The sequence below is a fragment of the Gossypium raimondii genome, chromosome 13 (assembly GCF_025698545.1).
Source record: "Gossypium raimondii isolate GPD5lz chromosome 13, ASM2569854v1, whole genome shotgun sequence".
Classification (NCBI taxonomy): Eukaryota; Viridiplantae; Streptophyta; class Magnoliopsida; order Malvales; family Malvaceae; genus Gossypium; species Gossypium raimondii.
Genome location: NC_068577.1, coordinates 11,811,174 through 11,833,386, shown reverse-complemented (window position 1 = coordinate 11,833,386; position 22,213 = coordinate 11,811,174). Strand labels below are relative to the sequence as shown.

General features: G+C 34.0%; 1 non-coding gene across 1 annotated transcript; it reads left to right on the top strand.

The window, feature by feature from the left end:
* The first annotated feature begins 2,701 nt into the window (after positions 1-2,701).
* LOC128036293 (small nucleolar RNA R71) lies at positions 2,702-2,805 on the top strand. The gene has a single exon (XR_008193091.1). It is a non-coding gene; the product is annotated as a small nucleolar RNA R71 (small nucleolar RNA).
* The last annotated feature ends 19,408 nt before the right edge of the window (positions 2,806-22,213 follow it).

The following is a 22,213-nucleotide window of genomic DNA, read 5'->3' as shown; positions in this document are numbered from 1 at the left end:
CTTACTAGCACGTCTTCAATTTTTACCTTCCGGATGTGCGTAAGGCTGGTCAGTTAACTGTAGCGTGACTGTCGTGGGTCTTGCTTCCCCAATTCCCAGTTTCCTAAAGACAGACATATGCATTAAATTTATACTTTCTCCTAAATCACATAATGCCTTGCCAACATAATGATTTCCAATTGAATAAGGGATAGTAAAACTCCTTGGGTCTTTCAACTTTGGAGGCAATTTGTTCATCAGCATCACTGTGCACCCTTCAGAGAGAGCAACAGTTTCGAATTCTCCTAATCATCTTTTCCTTGACAATATGTCTTTCATGAATTTCACATAATTGAGCATTTGCTCCAAAGCTTCTACTAATGGTATGTTGATAAGGAATTACTTAAGGACATCCAAAAATTTCTTGAACTGAAAATCCTGCTCAGAATTCTGGAATTGCTGAGGAAAAGGTAGAGGTGGCCTTCCTTCAGGTGGCTGATATTGTTTTGCTGTGGCATTTTTATTCACAACATGATTTGATTTTGCTGCAACATTATTTTATTAGCCCCTTTTAGTTGTAAGAGGCTTCTCAGACTATTCTAAATTTTTTTATGGTAAAGATTTGAAATGTCCTCGTTTATAATAGCAACTTTAACCATTTCATTCAGTTGAGTCCCACTTCTGAGAGTGATTTCCTTGCAATGGTCTTTCCCTTGGGATCTTAAATTTTTAGTATCACTTGGCGATGCTTCTTGTGGTCTCAAATTTAAAGCATTTACGATCTGTCCTACTTGGTTCTTAAGAGCTCGGAGAGATGCAGCTTGACTCTAGATCACAACGTCATTCTTGGCCATATATTCTTTCAACAAAGCTTTAATAGATTATGAAGATGACGCTAAACCTTGTTGAACATTTTGCCATGACATAGGTTGACTATAACTAGATGGTGCACTGGTGGCATTCTATCTCAAATCATTGTTGGAATTCCCCACTCATTGATTATTCCAACTGAAATTTGGATGTTGCTTCCATCCTGGATTGTAGGTGTTGGAATAGTTGTCATTACTCCGATTGAAATTGCCCATGTAATATACCGATGCTGGATTTGATGGGAATTTGAGAAAAACATGGTATTCACCACAATATACACATGATAGCTCGACCGATTTCATCTCCTCAACTGCAGTTGGTTTCTTCATTGTCCTGATCATATTGGCTAAAGAAGATACTTGAGCTGTTAATGAAGTGATTGTATGATACTTCCTGGATCATTCAGCTTAGGAGGCAACCTGTTCTACAAAAATAATGTACATTTTGTAATTAAGGCTACAATTTCAAATTCCCCAAACCTTGTCTTCTTTGAAAGGAATTCCTTCATAACTTTCACACAGCTTGACATTTTCTCCAAAGCTTCCAACAATGGAATGTTGATATGTAGTTGTTTTAATACATCCAAAATTCTCCTCAATTGAGTATCATGTTTCCACTTATGTTGCTGAAGTTTTTGAGGATATGGAGGTGGTGGAAACTTGGCTTGGACTAGATAGCTCTTTTGAGGTAACGTCTCTACATCTGACATATGTGTTAGATTATCAAAATTGACAATTTTAGGATTTACCACATTAGAGTTTTCAGAGTTTGGCTTTTGTGGCGCAAAAGTTTTAACTAACAATTGAAATTTCTCTTTATCTTGAGGAGTTGTGAGCTTATCTTCGATCTTAACAACATTAGGCTCTAATGTTCTTCCACTTTTTAGAGTGACTACTTTGCAATGCTCCTTACCCAAATTTCTTAGATTTTTCGTGTCATTGGGCAAACCTCCATGGGGTTTACTTTGAAATTCATTGGCTAATTGGCCCATCTGGTTCTCTAAATTTCTAAAAGTTGCATCATTCTTTACCATTTAGGCTTTCAATAAGTTCTGAAGATTATTAGACGACTCGACTAGTGGAGGCTTTTCTATGTTGTTTGGTACAACACCTTAGGGTTTGCTTCTAAGCTCATTAGCTAATTGTCCCACTTGATTTTCTAGATTCTCCAATGTTGCTGTTTGGCCTTGGATCAGTGATTTTTGGCCTTGAATCAAGAAATTATTTTCTCTATGTAAACCTTGAAAAAAATTCTCAAGAATATTCGAAGGTTCAGTTAGTGGTAGGTTTTGAACTTGTTAAGTAAGTCCAGGTTGTTAATTTGGCCTGGGTTGGATGTAAGTGTTGTTAAGGCCATCTTCTTCATTACTTCATGAGAAATTTTAGTGGTTTCTCTAAGAAGGATTATAGAAGTTTGACTGCTTTCCCGACCCACTTCTATTCTGATTATGACTACCCATTTAATAAAGACTTTGTTTCGATAGGCAGTTTTCAAACATGTGTCCATCTCCATAGTATAACATGAGATGTTTTCAAATTGGCTAGGCTATTGTCCTGTCACATTATTATTGAAATTATTAGCAGTAAAATTGTTAAGCATTAAAAACATAAAAGATATCTAAGCTACAAGTGATGTCAGCGTATCAAATTCATGTACTCTTGCCATTTTTCGTTCGTTGGCGGGTTGGTTGGTTCGCCACTAATAGTTATTACTAGCTATTCGTTCAATAATTTCATAAGCCTCTCTAAAAGACTTAGAAAGAAGTGCTCCATTCGAAGAAGTGTTTACCACCATCCTCGTGTATGATTTGAGACCATTATAGAATGTCTTTAGTTGGATGCAATACAAAATTATGTGATGAGGCAATTTTCTTAATAATTCCTTGAATCTATCCCATTCCTCATACAAGGATTCATCATCCAATTTTTGGAAGGTAGTGATCTCTCTTCGTAACTTAGCATTCTTACTAGGTGGAAAGTACTTCATCAGGAAGCATTCTGCCAATTCTTACCATGAGGATATAGAATCAGGTGGCAGTGAATTTAAGCAAGCTCTTGCTTAGTCCCTCAGCAGATATGGGAACAATTTTAACCTTAGTGCATCCTTAGTCACTCCGGCCAATTTTAAGGAATCGCTCACCTTCATGAATAATCGGAGATAAAGGTGTGGATCCTTAGTAGGCATCCCACTAAATTTGCCTATTGTTTGAAGCATTTGAAACATTACAGGTTTCAACTTAAACTGTGGTGCCTCAATCTCAGGTTTAACAATACTGAGATTAAGTTCATAGAGAAGTGGCATGGCATATTGTCTTATGGCTCGATCCCTGCCATCAGCAACAAGGACTGGATTACGAGAATAAGTGACTCCATTTCCTTGATCTTAATTCTGATTTTCAAAATTCATTTCTTTAGGTTGTCTTTGGGCTTGTATTTCTCTTCTTTTTTGTCTAAATGTTCGCTCGATCTCAAGGTCAACTGGGAGAAAGTCGATAATTTGATCAAGGCTCATAAACTAATGAAAGAAAAATCAAGAAAATTAACTAAGTTAAAATTTAATAGAAAAATAATCAAAACTACAAAAATAATAATTTCACAAATAATGTGTTTAAATAGTCCCCGGCAACGACACCAAAAACTTGGAACGACTAAAATGTGCAAGTGTACATAGTTGTGGCAGGTAATAAAGTGATACGTATCGAGTATCGTCTCCACAGGTATTGTCAAGCAATTCTTTGTGAAAAATTAGAACTTGAACAAATTGCTGATGGAATTAAAAAATATGGTGTAAATAAATAAAACTAATTTAACAAACTAATTTAATAAACTAAAAAAATATTTAAGTATGTAATTAAAAATAAACACAGAAAATGCAAGTCTTAAGAGTTATCATAATGACATGCTTGTGTTAGTATAATCATCTTTCCTAGCTTAGAATTATTCATACTTGTTAAAAGATGTTACAGATTCCATGGCTAAATTGATTATTTACTAACCCTCTTAAATTTGAGTAAAAATATTGAACTTATTTAATTACTAAACCTATCTCACATATTTCTATATTTAATAGACTTAAAATTTCATAAGCAAAATATATTATAGGGTTAAGTAAGCTAATAATATTTTGGTATTATTACAAATTTAATTCATATATGATTAAACATACACCATACAAGTATTATGTTGATTAATTAAAACCTTGTTTAGACTAATTAATTAAGTAATTCATACATTTCTTCACATTAAACCTGCATAACAAACTTAATCATCATTTTACTTGCATGAATAAATAGATCAAAAGCACAGAACATCTTTTAACAGAATTGAATGAAGCAAACTATGAAAATCAGATCATTGTAACACTAGAAAATTTAAGAAATCATGATTATATTAAAAATCAAGTGCTTAGTTGGAATCATTTTTATGAATTGAACAAAAACAAAAGATCAAAAGGGAAGACGAAACTTTAGCCGATTCTAGAAAATCTTGAGGCATAAACTACTTCCTCCTTTTTTTGTTCTTCTTTCTTGTTGTCACAACTAAGCCAAGATACCCTCAATGTAGTCAAAATAAGGCTGCTCTTAAGGCTGTACAAATATTTTTTTCAAGAGGAAGAAATAAGGAATAGAAAAGAGAGAAAAGAGAAAACAAGTGGAGAGGAAATAAAGAGAGAATGGATGAATGAATTGAATGAATTGAATGATTTTGAAACGAAAAGAAAGGTCTAATTTATAATAGATGGGGATGGCTAAAAATATCATTTAGGAGCTTAATTTTCTCCCGTAAGTGGTCAACCATGATTAAAGGAAAAAGGGGTTGAATGGTTTGCTAAATTTAGCTTGGTGCTTGAAAAGGGAAGGCTTGAAAACTGAAGGGGTTGGAACAACTTTGTGGAGAAGTCTAAGGGCTATTTTATAAATATTTTTAATCAACTTTGTTTGCTTTTTTGGCAAGTGAATGGACATTTTGGACTACTCTTGGTCTTATGATTCTTTCCTTTTCAATTGGACACTTTGGGCCTATTCTTTTGCATCAGGTTGTAAAATTTCATCAACCCAAGGTGACTCCAAGACTGATTTTTCTTCCTTAGCATAAAACTGGTTAAAATTGGAAAAATTTTGTAAGTTTAGCATAAAAATAGTTGAAAATAAAAAATTCTAAAAAGAACTCAAAATTTGCAAGAATTGTTAGTCAAAAAGTACTGAAAAAGTCTATATATTTTTGAGTTTCCAGGTAGACAATTTTTTGAGCCAAAAAGTTATCATGTAAATATCTTCCCTAGTACCTTATTTGAGCCTGAATCCATTTTCTTGATGAAATACAATCGAAACCTTAAGCCTAATAAATATTTTATTTGATCCTTTAATTTCTTAGTCCGTGCACGGATTTAGATGTCCGACCATTGATATTGAGGGATTGGATAGATACATCACAGTGGTTTCAAAAGAAAAAAATGAGTGAACCAATGAATTGTATGATATAATGAGTACAAGATTTTTGAGCTTGTAGAAAAATAATGCAAAATGCCAAATGAGAAAATATCGAAGAAAAAAATAAAAAAATAAGTTGGAAAAAAATGTGCTCACAATTGTTAAAATAATAAATAAATATTACGTGCTTGAATAATTGCACTCATGAATACACATGATGCCTTAGTAAATGGAGAGAAAACGAAGGTGAGAGAAGTGGATATAAGGTGGTGAGATTATTTGAAATTAGGGTGAGTATCGAGGACAATATAATCTGTCAAATTAATTTCATGCTTAACCGTTTTGTTGAGACCGCTGTTTGAATTCCATACCAACCTAATCCGCTAAATGTTACAAGCCGAAAAGTCCTATGTGACTTAGGTAGTACTTTATGTGGATGACATTGTGCCAAGTTTTGATGTTTATACCACTTATATTTGTTTGAACATTATTGTATATTTGTATATCTATCTTGATGGATACATATAGTTAATATTCTTTTATTTTTTGCTTTGTAATTTGTTGAAGTAACCTATCTAATTTTAGATATTGTGAGTCAATTGTATATTATCATAGAATTATATGTTTCTTTACATTATCTTGTAAATATATTTCTGTCCAATTTCTTGTACCAAGCTAGCTCAAGTACATTTTCTTTTCTTTGCATGTTTATTTCTTGTTTTCAGTTTAGTTTATTTTTTTTTGTTTAGTTTTCTTGAGGGCAAACAAATACTTAAGTGTAGGGGTATTTGACCAGTCGTCAAACATAGTAGTTATTTAGGTCTATTTCTGCACTTACGAAGCTTGTTTTCCAGCACTTTTAGTATTAAATATTACATTTTCAATATTTAGTAGTTAGTATTAAAATTTAGTAAAAAGAAGTGTTTTTATTAAATTTTGTGAGTGTTGTGATCTATTAGGCCAAAACAGGCCTTAGGTAGTTCTTGTCGCGTGTGAATATGATAGGCAAGTTGTGCAAGTATACACATTGGATCAAGTAATAAAGTGATGAGTGAGTATTGCTCCCATGAGGATCGGATTGAGGCACAAAAGTGGTTAAGTTATTATAATAAAATGCAATTAATGCTATGGTAAAGCTGTGGTAAGTACGTAGTGGCAATTAAAGGAATAGTGATGTATGCAATATGTGAAATTAATGAATACTTGGAAATGCTGTGGCAAAACGAAAGTGGAAATGTAATGGCAATTATGAGAATTACTATGGGAATATTATGTAAATGATCAAGTAAATAACTAAGAATATTGCGGCAATAGTTGAGGGATATATGATGTTGATTGGGAAGGTCGAAATTACTAAGAATCCGCTCCACTGTCAATAATGCCTCGACCAAATCATACTCAGTTTATTGCTTAGAATAGTTCTAAAATGGTCTGCTTCTCTCGAGAGCAAAAACCTCAAGTTTCCTTGCCTATGTCTGTGGGCTTTTAATATGGTACCCTGCACTATTTTCCTTCTGTATGAACGGTGCTCTATATTTAGAGTCTACTACAAGTATCAATCGAGTACTTGCTCATATCATTCAATATTGATCTAAATAATCCATCCTTTTTAGAATTAGACTTAGTTTATAAGCATGCTGAACAGTCATCTATGTCTAGGGATTGCACGCATACAACTTAGAAATAAAACAATTGTATGAAACAATAAATTGAATCAGATATATGCTTCAACCATTAAAGAAAATAAAAATTTAATCATGTAATCCCATCCCTATTAGATATAGCTCATGGGTTGGCACATAAAATTCATAACCAAAATAACATCCAACACCATTTTCAACATTCATTTCATGGAAGAACAAAGTAAGAAATACAGAAGGCTTCGGGAAGATAACTTTCGCATGTCCAGTTCACACTCTAGCGACATAGTGTCCTGTGGTGGCTAAGAGGGACTGCTTTCGTCTTTCTCTTTCTGTAACAACCCGTTTTGCAGTGATGTCAGAAATAGTGGTTTCGGGGCCACAAATCTGGCAAGTAAGTTTGTAAATATTATATTTAATATTTATGAGTAAAATATGTTTTTTAAAATATTTTTGATATGATAATTTATGTTATAACCATAAGGCAAGTGGTTTTAGAAAATGAGGTATCGGGACCTCGTTTCTATAAACTGAGCCGTAAATATTTTTATAAATATTTATGGAGTGTCATTAAGGTGGTATTAAAGTTTCGTTGAAAAATTTTAACGTTTCGATGGTTAATTAATTAAAAAAGACTAAATTATTAAAGATGTAAAATTTAATCACTATTTGATTTGAGTGATTAAATGGTTAATTGAATAAAGGAAAAGGTACTTAAATGGTAATTAGACCATTCAAGGTGTTAGTGGAAAATAATGGACACGAATATGATGTTTTATTTAATTATTAATTAAGGTTAATATGGTAATTTGATAATTATATTAAAATAAATAAAAAAAAGTTTGATTCATCTATTTCAAAGCTTGGTAACCGATTGTAATGGGGGAAGAATCCATTTTTTAGCTTGGAGGTTTCGAAAACTTCACAAGCAAAATTGATCAAGATCGAGTAGAAAATCGAGGAAAATAGAAAATTACCAAAATGCCCTTAAATTTTGGTATTTTTGCAATTTAGCTAGGTAAAATCGTATGAACTGTATTATGTATAATTTTTATTAAATTGAATGTTAATATATGATTTTATTGAAAATGAATCAATATATATATGTTATTATACAAGCTATCATGTTGCGTGACAACGTAAATTCAATGACATGCCGGTAGGGTTACAGTGTTTCAGGTGTTGGTCCTGAACGTCCTACCGGTGGTTGAGTTTCCGTGTGTTGCGGTTACTTCACAGCTTGTGTGAGCAACACTGTGTAGCTACGTTCCAACTGACAGCTTGTGTGAGCAGAACCAGGTTACCATGTTTCGGGTGCTAGTATTGAATGTCCTACCAATGGCTGAGGTCCGACATTAATTGCGGATACTCAACAACTTGTGTGAGCAGCATCGTGTAGCTTACATTCCAACCAACAGCTTGTGTGAGTAGATTCATTTGACAGCTTGTGTAAAATACGACTATGTGTTTAGCACACTTTGTAGCTTTCCCTTGTATCTGGTATTATTCTATGTGGTTCAACGAGCAAGAAAAGGGATGAATCGGTAAGGGTTCCGATTGATTTCACTATGATAATTATAGAAAGGTATGATGTAACAATGATTCAAGTAAGAACATTCATGATTATGAAAAATATGATTTAAGTGATGCTATGTTTATGTCTTATGTGTTATCCAAATGAAATGGTAAAGAAAACGATATGAATTAAGACATGAAACTATATGAATATCATTGATATGTTGATACATGGAAATTATGAAAGTTGAGATAGCTGACAATTTCTAATGGTTCATGTCGAGAGCAATGGCTATATATGTTATTTTTGCCTATGATTTATACTATGTATGCTAACATGTTTAATATAGATGCTTAGGCTTATGCCAAGCTTGTGGATATGATTGATGTTTATGATTATGAATGTACTATGCATATGAAACAGGTAAGAAAAGGGAATGATACGGTAAGTACGTAATTGGGATGTATTATGATGTTACAAAAAGGTTTAATGAGATAAATGATATATTCATATGATAGTAAATTGCTTATGCTTTGAATGAATCTATCGATGTCATGAATAAATACACTAAATTGAGAATTAATAATGTTGTTGAGGCTTATGATAAGCATTGGGAACAGAAAAGAAAGTAAGTAAATTGAGAGCTGTATAATTTTATAGAAAGGTTGATGGTTATACATTACGTCCCGTAAATCCTTTCATGTTTTGAATTATAAATATATGTGACAAATGAATTTACTCACTTACGAGTTGGTAATTATGGTTTGGTAAATCTTGAGGCATTGGTATAGGTTTAGATTTAACCTATAATGTTCATTATTGAAATTTAATATTATGCTTATGGTTTATACGAGCTTACTAAGCATTCATTGCTTATATGGTTTTCTTTCCTTCACTTTTCAGATTATCAAAAACTCGATCGGGTTGGAAGCTTGTCGGAGATATATCATGCTATCCAGCGATTATATCGGTAAATTTTGATGTCTTGATTAAGGTTATAATGGCATGTATAGGTGAACTTATGGTTGATAATTAGTTGAATGTTAGTTGATGTGTTTGGCATGTATACGACATTTTGGGTGATGTAGCCTTGGTACATTTAGTGCCTTTTTGATATGTGTTAATTTGATATTGTCTTAAAGCATAGTTGAATGGCCAAAGTGATATATGATGAATTGACCTCAACATGGTGAAGATATGGTATGCTTTGGAAAGATTTTGAACTAGATATGACATGAATCTAATAGGGTCTGGTGATTATATAACAATTATGTTATGTTTTGGCATGGAAACAAGTTAATTGATAATTGTATAAATATGCACATGAATGGGTGTTTATGGTTAATGTTTTAGCCATTATGTTTTTACTTGCAAATTTGGTATTTTGAATGATTTAAATGGTTGATATGTGGATATATATATTTGACCTTTTGATGGATGACTTTATAGCCTTTTAGATGGCCTTGATGGTTGGAGTTGAAACGATCATTCGAAGTTGTGTTTTGAATAACCAAATTGGTATGTTTGAATGTGATTTTGGCATGTGGTCAATTATGGTATAACTTGGTATGGAATTAAACTATATATATGGTTAAATTATGGTCAAATATGTATGATTTAGATATATGTATATTTGGGATGCATTAAAACTATAGTTCAAATGATAAGTTCTAATGACAATGTATAAATTAAGCATGGTATGTTTTAAAATGGTAGCAAGATGATCAACTATGCATATGGTTATACAAGTTTCATTGTTGAGATTAAGGTACCTTTTTGGGCATATTGGTTGTGTGCATATGTATCTTATTTGGATAGCTTAATGTTGTATGGTTTGGTGTACTTTGGGATGCTTTATTACATGTGGTAAATTGGTTATAGGTGTGTGCATGAATGAGTGAGAAAAATGGCTTGGAAATGGCCTATTTTTCGTCTACACGGCTAGAGAAACGGGCATGTGCCTCAGCTGTGTGTCACACACGGCTAGGTGACACGGTCATGTGTCCCCTGTAGGTTTTTAAAGGTTGCATTTCGAGAGTTACACGATCTGGCACACGGACGTGTGGCTTGGCTATGTGACCCAAGTCAGAGAGTTACACGGGCTCGGACACGGGCTGGGACACTGTCATGTGTCCCTACTTCGAATGTCCATATGGCCTGAGACACGGGCGTGTCTTTCAGTCGTGTGAGTCATATGGCCGTGTGACCCATAGTGTTTTGAAAATTTTCATCTTTTCCTGAAAAATTCTCAATGTTTCTGATTTCTTCTCGATTTGTTTCTAATGTGTTTTTAGTGCCTCGAGGGCTCGTATAAGGGATAATATGTATGTCATTGACAGAATTTGCTATGATTAATGTTTTGAAGTAAATGATTTATATTTTTGATACATTTGAAATGTAAACTTTGGTAATGCTCCGTAACCTTATTCCGGCGACAAATATGGGTTAGGGGTGTTACACTTTCCGTCTGTACTCAGCCGCTACCCTTTATTTTTGCCTAAGGATCTCTTTTTTTTTTGTTCGTCTTTTAGGGTTTTCTCCTTTGGCTTTTTATAAACATTTTCCCTAGGGAAAATCCAACAACCCAAGTTTATCTTCTCTTTTTTTAAAATTCTTTTTTTCAACAACTTAGGATTATCTTCTCCTCTTTTTAAATTATGTTTTCAACAACCCAAGATTATCTTCTTCTCTTTTTTAGGCAGATTTTCCTGGTATAAGTATAGTTTGGCTGAGAATGGTACGCTTTGAGTGTTGACTCGGTCTTCCCGGCATTGCCATGACATTCGTGTTGGCAAATTGTTCACACATTGCCCCGATAAACCTTCACTCCTTTATTTCTTGTTCCTTAACCTGCTCCTGCCAAACCAGTAAACATAGCCCTACCTCAAGCAATTAAAAGTACCTAATATTTAAACACAGTCCAAGCTCCTCATGCAATGATAAAAATACTAGTGAAATGTCCTAAAATGCTACTAAATTGACCTAAGTACAAGCAATTGACTAGGTCTAAAGGCAAGAAATATAACTCTTTTCAAGAGTTATCAGTGCTAATGTGTTGAATTGAGTGTGTAGAATGATGAATTATAGGACTATTGGATGTAGGAGAAAGGGACGAGTGATGCATAACCTTCCCAAGTCGTCAAGGCATGAATCGAACCAAGGAAAGCACAAAACCTATGTCGTGTTGCGCCATAGGCCTTGCATGGTGCGACATAGGCCTAACGTGATGCCTAAGTATTTCGGGGCTATTTTCATTTGCAGAATAAAATTTATACAAAGGCCTAATTTGGGCTGTCAACACTCCTATAAATAAAACCTTAGAGGTTTGATGTAACTAAGTCATCTTAGACGCATCAAAAAACCTTAGTAGTTTAGAAGTAGTATTAGATTAAGTTTTCTTTTACTTTTCATAAACTCTTTGTTCATTCCTCTTGGAATCGGTGTTGATCCAAGAGTTATTTTATTTAATCAAAGTTATTTAGTTATTGGTCTTTGCAATAGAGAAGATTTGATTATTCCAAAAGAGAGATCTACAAGTTCTTCAATCGACATCAAATCAAGATTACTCTAATACCTTTTCTCTTTTGATTTATTCGTGTTCTCTACATGTTTAATTAAATTGAGTTTGAGATCATGAATACCATGAGTGGCTAAATCCCTTAGGGGAGATTAATAAGTGGATGGTAATATGGTTAACGGAGGATTTATGGTTTCTCAATAGGATTAGTTGGTTTAAATTACGTATTCCTTAACCTTAGTCTTCACAACCCTAGGAAGTAATCATAGGTTAAACGAGGTCAAGAGATAAGTTTGAAAAGTATACCATTTATATAGTTAAATGTATCAATTAGCTATGAAATTTTAATATGAGTGTACTTAGATGGTAAATAGACCATTTATATAGTTAGTGGACATTCATGGATTGGTTTTATTGAAATTATTGAAGTTTTTAATGGTTAATTTGGTAATTAGGTAATTAAGGTTAAAATTTAACAAAACAAATTTCATTTTCATTCATCATCTTCTTCCACTAAAAATTGAAGGTTAGAAAGCCATATTAGGGTTCTTTCATTCGACTACTTTATGTGCTAGCATGTAAGTGTGATTTTGTCTCGTTTTTAGTTATTTTTATGTCTTCGGGATCGTTGTAACTAAATCTAGCTAGCCATGGTCTAATTTGCAAAATTGTTAAAGGTTTAAGGTTTTAGCATGAACATTTTTGTATGGTTTTTGAAGTTTAATAAAAGATTATGAGTCTTTTTTGATAAATAAACAAGTTTTCTAAAAGGGATTTTTGATGAAATTGTCAATTCGGGACTTATTTGTAAAAGTACTAAAATACCACGATAAATTTGTGAAATCTTAATTTCTATGAGGTTGTATAAGTACCTAGGTAATTCGGCTAGCATGAAATGTGGATGAAATTGCATAAATTTCAATTTATGAGATTAATGACAAAATTGTAAAGAAGTTAAAATATTAGCGGCAAAAGTTTAATTTTGAAAAACTATGAATTTTGGGCAAAATTGAATAGTATAAGTATTAAATGGATCAAATTTGCTTATTTAGATCTAGAAAACCTAGTACGGATCTAGATTAAGGAAAAGCTAAAGCCTCAAATTAGTTAATCTTGTTTCGACATATTTGTTATCGAGGTAAGTTCATATGTTTAAATAACGTTTTAATGTTATTTTAATATATATGTTATTATGTTATTTATCATGTAAAGAACTGATGGAAATCCAATGATGGTACGGCAATTATCGAGCCCCGTTTGAACCTTAGGAATATATAGGATACAAATGACATGTCTTTAGGGTTACCATGTTTTGGGTGCTGGTCCCAAATGTCTTATCGATGGCTGAGGTCTGACATTTGTTGCGGATACTCATCAGCTTGTATGAGCAGCATTGTGTAGCTTACATTTCGACCGTAAAGTTGTGTGAGCAGACCTATTTTATGGCTCAAGTTAGCAACGATGTAAAGGAAAAGGAAAGGAAAGGTTATATGTTTAGCACACTTTGTGTGAGCTTTCCCGCGTATCCAATGTTATTCTGAATGGTTCAACGAGCATGAAAAGGTAAGGAACAGTAATTGTTCAAATCGACTATGTTATGAACCTGTTGAAAGGTATGAAATTATAATGATCAATGAACGTATATCTATGTTTATGGAAAGTATGAATTCAATGGTATTATGTTCATGCAAATCTACCTTATCATGTGATAATTCAATTGAGTTATGTGTTAAACCACTAACATGTATTGTTGACGATGCTTAGGCTGGTGTCAAGCTTATGTTGGATTGAATCATGTTTAAATTATAAGGTTATGCATTGAAATGGTAAGTTACATTCATGATCTACGAACTTACTAAGCATTATATGCTTACATAGTTTTCGTTCCTATGTTTTATAGATTATTAGAAGCTCGATCGGTTTGGAAGCTCGTTGGAGACCTATCACACTATCCAAAGATTATATCGGTCGTTTTTAATGTTTTGACCAAGTTTATAATGGCATGTATAGGTGGACTTGTGGCTTATGTTAGTTGATAAGTTTGGCATGTATATGTGTTATTATGGTTAGTAAACTTTTGGTACTTATGGAATCTTCATGTTTGTTAATATGGTTAAGTTGATGCATGTTTCCATAGCCAATTTGGTATGTGATGGAGTAGATGCAATGTGGTCAAGTATGAGATGTTTTGTTATCGAATTGAGTTAGATGTGTATGATTTAAATATGGCCAATTATGCATAAGTTTAGGTATATTTGTTTGATTGTGATTGAGGTGCGTATATGGCATATTGGTTGAATGGAATTTGGTTATATTATGCATGTTTGGATATGTTTTGGTGCCTTGATCTTAGGTGTAAGTTGCTTGTAGGTACATGTTTGAAATGGGTGATGGAAATCTTGGCCAATTTCATGTCCACATGGCCTAAGACATGGGCATGTGTCTCAGTCGTGTGTCAGTCTCATGTCCCCTATAGTTTTTAAAGGTTGCAAGTGAGGCAGTTACACGGCCTAACACAATGCCTGAGGCACAAGTATTTGAGGCCATTTCGAGTGTTACATGGCCTGGCACAGATGCGTGTGGCTTGGCCGTGTGACCCAACTTAGAGAGTTACATAGGCACGGACATGGGTTGGGGCTCGGCCGTGTGTCCCTATTTTCATTGTTACACAGCCTGAGACCCGGGCGTTAGTATCAGTTGTATGACCCCTATAGCTTAATTTTTCTTTTTTTTCTTAAATGTTCTAAATGTTTCTGATTTAGTCCCAAATTATTTCTAAAGTGTTTCTATGGCCTCAAGGGCTCGATTAAGGGAAGATATACATGTATATGAATGAATTATGATTTATTTATATTAAAGTTTGCAAATATATGTTTTAAAGTTAAATTTTTACTATAATGTTTTGTAACCCTATTCTGTCGACGGGTATGGGTTAGAGGTGTTACATTCAGTGGTATCAGAGCTACGGTTTAATCAGTTCTCGGACTGAACGTAGCCTGTACGAGGTTAGAAAGATATGCCATTATGTAACTTGTGATAGTGTGATAACTCCTGACTCGATTTAAACTATACTTTCATATAAATAATGTCATCTAATCGAGCCGATTTCGAAGAGGCTGAAAGTAACACGCAAGCCTCCGTTTACGGAGCAGCGTGGAGTGGTAGTAGGCCTGTATCTGAGGGCCAGGGAGGAGAGGCTAAGGAAGCCTTCTTCCAAATTATGAATGAGTGGTTTACTGAGTTCATACGAATGAACCCAATGGCTCAACAACCTTCACCCCCACCTATTCTCCAACCGGTTCTTGTAGCTCCTCAGGGTTTGAAACTAGTGCAATTGAGCAAGCCTCCAGTCGATAAAATCCATAAATATGTGGATGAAGAATCTAAAGGTACGTTTGAAGATGATTCGGAGAGAGTTGAATTCTTGTTAGAAAATACGATCAGTTTTTTCGATGAATTATCCTATACATCAGGAGAATGTGTGAAAGTGTAGTATCGTTATTGAAAGATTTAGCCTATTAGTGGTGGAATACCCTAGTTTTGGTTGTGCTAAAAGATCTGATAGACTAGGAGTTCTTTCAGACAGAATTTCGAAAGAAATACGTAAGCCAATGATTTCTTGACAAGAAACGTAAAGAGTTTCTCAAGCTAAAATAGGGTCGGATGACAGTATCTAAGTACGGGAGGGAATTCGTTCAATTTAGCAATTATGCCGGAGAATGTACACCAATAGAGGTTGCTATGTGTAAATGGATTGAAGACGGGTTGAACAAATATATCAAGATGTTAGTTAGGATCCTTGAAATTGAAAGAATTTTTTGTTCTGGTTGACATAGTGCATAAGGTTGAAGAACTGAGTAAAGCTAAGAGAAAAGCTGATTATGAAGCTCGTGATTTGGGTAAGAAATCAGTAGGAAGATCATATCAATCACCGTCAAAGAAGTCAAAAGAATATTACGGTCATTCATCAGCTGCAGTGGGTTATTCTGGTAGGGATCGAGGAAAACAACATGTGAGTTCAAAACTTCAGGCTATATCTCTAGCGAGCGTAGGCAACGTTAAGAGCAACAAGACTAAATGTCAACAATGTGGACATCGACACTTCGGTGATTGAAAATGAAAGACAGGGCATGTTTTAAATGTGGTTCATATGAACATTTTATTATAGATTGCCCGGAAAGGTCTGACAAAGAAAAGGCTCAGACTGTTTGATGAGCAACACTGCTGTGAGAACTAGATTGCAATGGAACTTTGGAAATACGAAAAATAGCTGTAGTGTGACAAATGACTCTACTGTAAGATCCTAGGCACAAGTGTCGACTAGAACTTACGTGATCTGTGCTTGAGAAAAAGCTTTAGCGCTAGATGTTATAACTAGTACATTTTGTATCTTTGATAGTGATGTTCCTGCTTCAATTGACTCTGTATCAACACATTCATATGTATGCATGACTTTAGTGTCAGATCAAAAATTGCCTTTTGAGTCTACTAAATTTGTGGTTAAAGTAATGAACCCCCTAGGTCAGTATGTGTTAGTTGATAAAGTTTTTAAAAACTATCCTTTGATGATTTAGGGTTGCAACTTTTTGGCTGATTTGATGTTATTACCCTTTTATGAGTTTGACGTGATTCTAGGTATGGATTGGTTAAGTCTGCATGATGCTATCTTGAACTGTAGACGAAAGTATATTGTGTTAAAATGTCAGAACAGTGAAAAGCTTCAAATTGAATTGGATAGACTGGATAGTGAATCTAATGTTATATCGGCTATGTCAGCACAAAAGTATTTTATAAAAGGGTGTGAAGAGTATCTCACTTATATATTTGATTTTAGAGTTTTTGAGTTAAAGCTAGAATCGGTTTTAGTGGTATCTGAGTATTTAGATGTGTTTCCAGACGACTTACCCGGGTTACCATCGATCAGAGAGGTTGAATTTGTTATTGAGTTAGTGTCAGGAACATCTCCAATATCAATAGCTCCTTACAGAACGGCACCTACTGAACAAAAAGATTTGAAAGCATAGTTGCAGGAGTTGATAGATAGGGGTTTTGCTCGACCTAGTCTTTCTCCTTGGGGTGATCCTGTGTTATTTGTTAAGAAAAAGGACGGGTCCATGCGATTATGTATTGATTATCGACAGCTCAACAAAGTCACGATCAAGAACAAGTATTCATTGCCACGTATTGACAATCAGTTTGATCAGTTGAAGGTACAGTGTTCTCAAAGATCGATCTTCGTTCTAGTTATTATCAGTTGTGAGTTAAAGATTCAGATGTACCGAAAACTGCATTCAGGGCCAGGTACGAACATTATGAATTTCTTGTGATGCCATTTGGTTGACTAATGCGCCTGCAGTATTTATGGAATTGATGAACAAAATCTTTAGACCATTTTTAGAGAGATTTGTTATGGTATTCATTGATGATATTCAAATCTATTCAAGAGAAGAACCAGAGCATGCCGAGCATTTGATGATTGTTATGCAAACTTTGCAGGAAAAAAAATTGTTCGCTAAGTTTAGCAAATGTGAGTTCTGGCTTTGGGAAGTCAGATTTTTAGGACATGTTGTTTCAGAAGATGACATTAGAGTTGATCTGAGCAAAATTTCAATTGTGGTAGATTGGAAGCCTCTGAGAAATGTGTCTGAGGTCAGAAGTTTTCTCGGTTTAGCTAGATATTACAGAAGATTCATCAAGGGATTCTCGATGATTGCAACACCGTTGACAAGATTGTTGCAAAAATATTTTAATTTCGAATGGTTAGAGAAATGTCAACACAGCTTTAATCAATTGAAAGCATTGTTAACCGAGGCACTGTTGTTAGTTTAGCCAGAGTCGGGTATAGTGATGCATCGTTGAATGGTTTGGGTTGTGTTCTGATTAAAGAGGGCAAAGTGATAGCGTATTCTTGTAGATAGTTGAAACCACACGAAAATAATTATCTGACACCTGATTTAGAGCTTGTAGCGATTGTATTTGCTTTGAAGATTTGGTGACACCATTTGTACAGAGAAAAATGTCATATGTTCATGGATCATAAAAGTCTGAAGTACTTGATGTCACAGAAAGATTTGAATTTGAGACAACGCAGATGACTCGAGTTATTAAAGACTAAGACTTGATCATTGATTATCATCGGGGAAAGGCTAATGTTGTTGCTGATGGCATGAGGTTTACGTTGATTGAAGATGGTTCGATTTTTGCTAAGTTAAAACCTAGACCGATGTTTTTACAATAGATTTGCAAAGCTAAAAAAAGTGATGATGTTTTGATAACTAAATGGAGATAGATTGAAGCGACACTTGATTCAGATTTTCATGTTGGTTTTGATGATAGTTTGTACTTTAAAGGCATAATTTTCATTCTGAGAAATTCCGATCTTCTTTAGAAGGTTTTACAGGAAGCTCATAGTAGTATCTTGTCTATTTATCCTGGTAGCAATAAAATGTAAGGTGATTTCAAACAAATGTACTGGTGGCCAGGTATGAAATGAGAGATCTCAGAGATTGTATTGAGATTTTTAGTTTGTCAAAAAGTTAAAGCCGAGCATCAATTACCTTCTGATTTGTTACAACCAATGATGATTCCAGAGTGGAAATAGGAACGTGTCATGATGGATTTTGTATTAGGACTGTCTCTATCTTTGAGAAAGAAAGACGCTGTTTGGGTCATTGTTTATTGCTTGACGAAATTTATGCATTTCATCCCAGTGCGTACGAATTTTTCACTTGAGAAATTAGTAGATTTGTATGTGGCTGAGAGTTTCCATTATTTCTGATAGAGATTCACGGTTTACATCTCGATTTTAGGGCAAGTTAAATGAGGCTCTAGGTACTTGTTTGCATTTTAGTACCATGTTTCATCCTCAAACTGACGATCAATCTGAGCAAGTGATTCAGATACTCGAGGATATGCTTCAATAATGTGTTTTAGAGTTCGAAGGAAACTCGGAGAGCTTTCTACTATTGGTTGAATTTGCGTACAACAACAGTTATCAATCGACCATTAAAATGGTACTATATAAGGCTTGATATAGTTGAAAGTGTCGAGCTCCATTGAACTAGACTGAGTTTAGTGAGAAAAAGCTTCTCAAGGTTGATTTGATACGAGAAACTGAAGAAAAGGTAAAATTGATACAAGACAGTTTAAAAGTAGCTTCAGATCGACAAAAATCTTATGCGGATTTGAAAAGAAAAGACATCAAATTTCAAGTCGGCAACAAAGTGTTTTTGAAAGTATCGCCTTGGAAGAAAGTTCTTCGATTTGGTCATAAAGGAAAGCTTAGTCCGCTGTTTATCAGGCCGTATGAGATCACTAAGAGGATCGGGCCAATAGCCTATAGATTAGCTTTGCAGTCAGAGTTAGAAAAGATTCACAATCTATTTCATGTATCTATGTTACGATGGTATCGAGCAGATCCTTCACATCTGATTTAACCTGTTGACGTCGAGATTCAACCTAATATGACATACGGTGAAGAACCGATCAGAATTATAGCTCGCGAGGTTAAAGAATTGAGAAATAAAAGTATAGATTTAGTGAAAGTTCTCTGGCAATGTCATGATATAGAAGAAGCTACTTGGGAACTAGAAGAAGCTATTAAAGTGCAATACCCAAACCTCTGTTCTAGTAAGATTTTCGGGGATGAAAATTCCTTTAGGGCGTAGAGTTATAATAACATGTTTTCAGTGAGACCGGAACAGTGGTTTTGGGACCACAAATTTGAAGAGTAAATATTTATATTATTATTATTTTAATGTCCACGATATGTTAGTAAGATCGTATAAAAATTTTGTTAAGAAATTTTAACGCTTACATGCTTAATTATGTGAAAAGGACTAAATCGTAAAAGGTGAAAAAATAAAATTTTATAAGTTACAGGTATCGGTTAGCTATGAAATTTTAATATGAGTGGACTTAGATATTAAATAGACTGTTTATATAGTTAGTGGACATTCATGGATTGGTTTTATTGAAATTATTAAAGTTTTTAAAGGTTATTTTGGTAATTAGTATTAAGGTTAAAATTTAACAAAACAAATTTCATTTTCATTCATCTTCTTCTTCCACCGAAAATTGAAGGTTAGAAAGCCATATTAGGGTTCTTTCATTCGGCTACTTTTTAATTATTTTTATGTCTTCAGGATCGTTGTAGCTTAATTTAGCTAGCCCAGGGACTAATTTGCAAAACTATTAAAGGTTTAGGATTTTTCCATAAACATGTTTGCATGGTTTTTTAAGTTTAATGAAAGATTATGAGTTTTTGTTGATAAATAAACAAGTTTTGTAAATGAGATTTTTGATGAAATTATCCATTAGGGACTTATTTGTAAAAGTACTAAAATACCATGATAAATTTGTGAAATGTTGATTTGTATGAGGTTGTATAAGTCCCTAGGTAATTTGGCTATCATGAAATATGGATGAAATTATATAAATTTCAATTTATGTTTATGGAAAGTATGAATTCAATGGTATTATGTTCATGCAAATCTACCTTACCATGTGATAATTCAATTGAGTTATGTGTTAAAGCACTAACATGTGTTGTTGATGATGCTTAGGCTTGTGCCAAGCTTATGTTGGATTGGATCATGTTTAAATTATAAGGTTATACATTGAAATGGTAAGTTATAATCATGATTTATGAACTTACTAAGCATTATATGCTTACGTAGTTTTCTTTCTTATGTTTTATAGATTATCGGAAGCTCCATTTATTTGGAAGCTTGTCAGAGACCTATCACAATATCCAACGATTATATCGGTAGTTTTTTTTATGTTTTGGCCAAGGTTATAATGACATGTATAGTTGGACTTGTGGTTTATGTTAGTTGATAAGTTTGGCATGTATATGTGTTATTATGGTTAGTACACTTTTGGGACTTATGGCATCTTGTTAATGTTTGTTAATATGGTTAAGTTTATACATGTTTCAATAGCCAATTTGGTATGTGATGGAGTAGATTCAATGTGGTCAAGTAGGGCATGTTTTGTTATGGAATTGAGTTAGATATGTATGATTGAAATATGGCCAATTATGCATAAGTTTAGGTATATTTGTTTGATTGTGATTGAGGTTCCTAAATGGCATATTGGTTGAATGAAATTTGGTCATTTGAATTGGTCATATTATGCATGTTTTGGTATGTTTTGGTGCCTTCATCATAGGTGTAAGTTGCTTGTAGGTACATGTTTGAAATGGGTGATGGAAATGGCTTGATTTTGGCTAATTTCATATCCACAAGGCCTAAGACATTGGCATGTATCTCAGGCGTGTGTGACACATGGCCATGCGACATGGCCGTGTGTCCCCTATAGTTTTTAAAGGCTACAAGTCAAGCAGTTACACGGCCTGGCACACGAGCGTGTGGTTTGGTTATGTGACCCAACTCAAATAGTTACCCGGGCACAAACTTGGGCTGGGACACGGCCATGTGTCCTTATTTCGATTGTTACACGGCCTGAGAAACAGGCGTGTATCTCAGCCATGTGAGTTACACGGTCGTGTGACCCCTACAGCTCAATTTTTCTAACTTTTTCTTAAATGTTCCAAATGTTTCCAATTTAGTCCCGAATTGTTTCTAAATTGTTTCTAAGGGCTCGAGGGCTTGATTAAGGGACGATATACATGTATATGAATGTATTATGATATATTTATATTAAAGTTTTCAAATGTATATTTTAAAATTACGTGTTTACAGTAATGCTTTGTAACCCTACTTCGACGACGGATACAGCTTAAAGGTGATACAAACTCGCTTCAGGGTCTGTAATTAACTTTGGATTAGGTTTTTAGGGTGGATTAGGTTCTGATTAACCAATTATTTCATCTAGACCTTTAATTATCATTTTTTTATACTCACTTATCTCCCACCCTCACTTTCTCAACTAGGATAAATTACGATTTACTCAATTCAACTTATATCTCATCCTTGCTAGCCTATGATAACTTCCTAGGGTTGTCAATCCTAGTGGTTTAAGCAAACGTTAATCATATCCCCATCCACTCATTAATCTCCCCTAAGAGATCTATCCACCCATGTTATTCATAATCTCGATCTCAATTGAATAAATCATGTAAACAACACGACCGATTCGGAAAAGAAAAGAGATTTGAATAATTGTGGATTGAATATCAAATGGGGTACGGAGTAGCAAATTAATAGGTTGGAATAAAGAAATAAACTGAATGCAAAAGAAAGTAAAGTTAAATACTTTAATTACATAAATAAACTCTTGAATCAAAATTGATTTCAAGA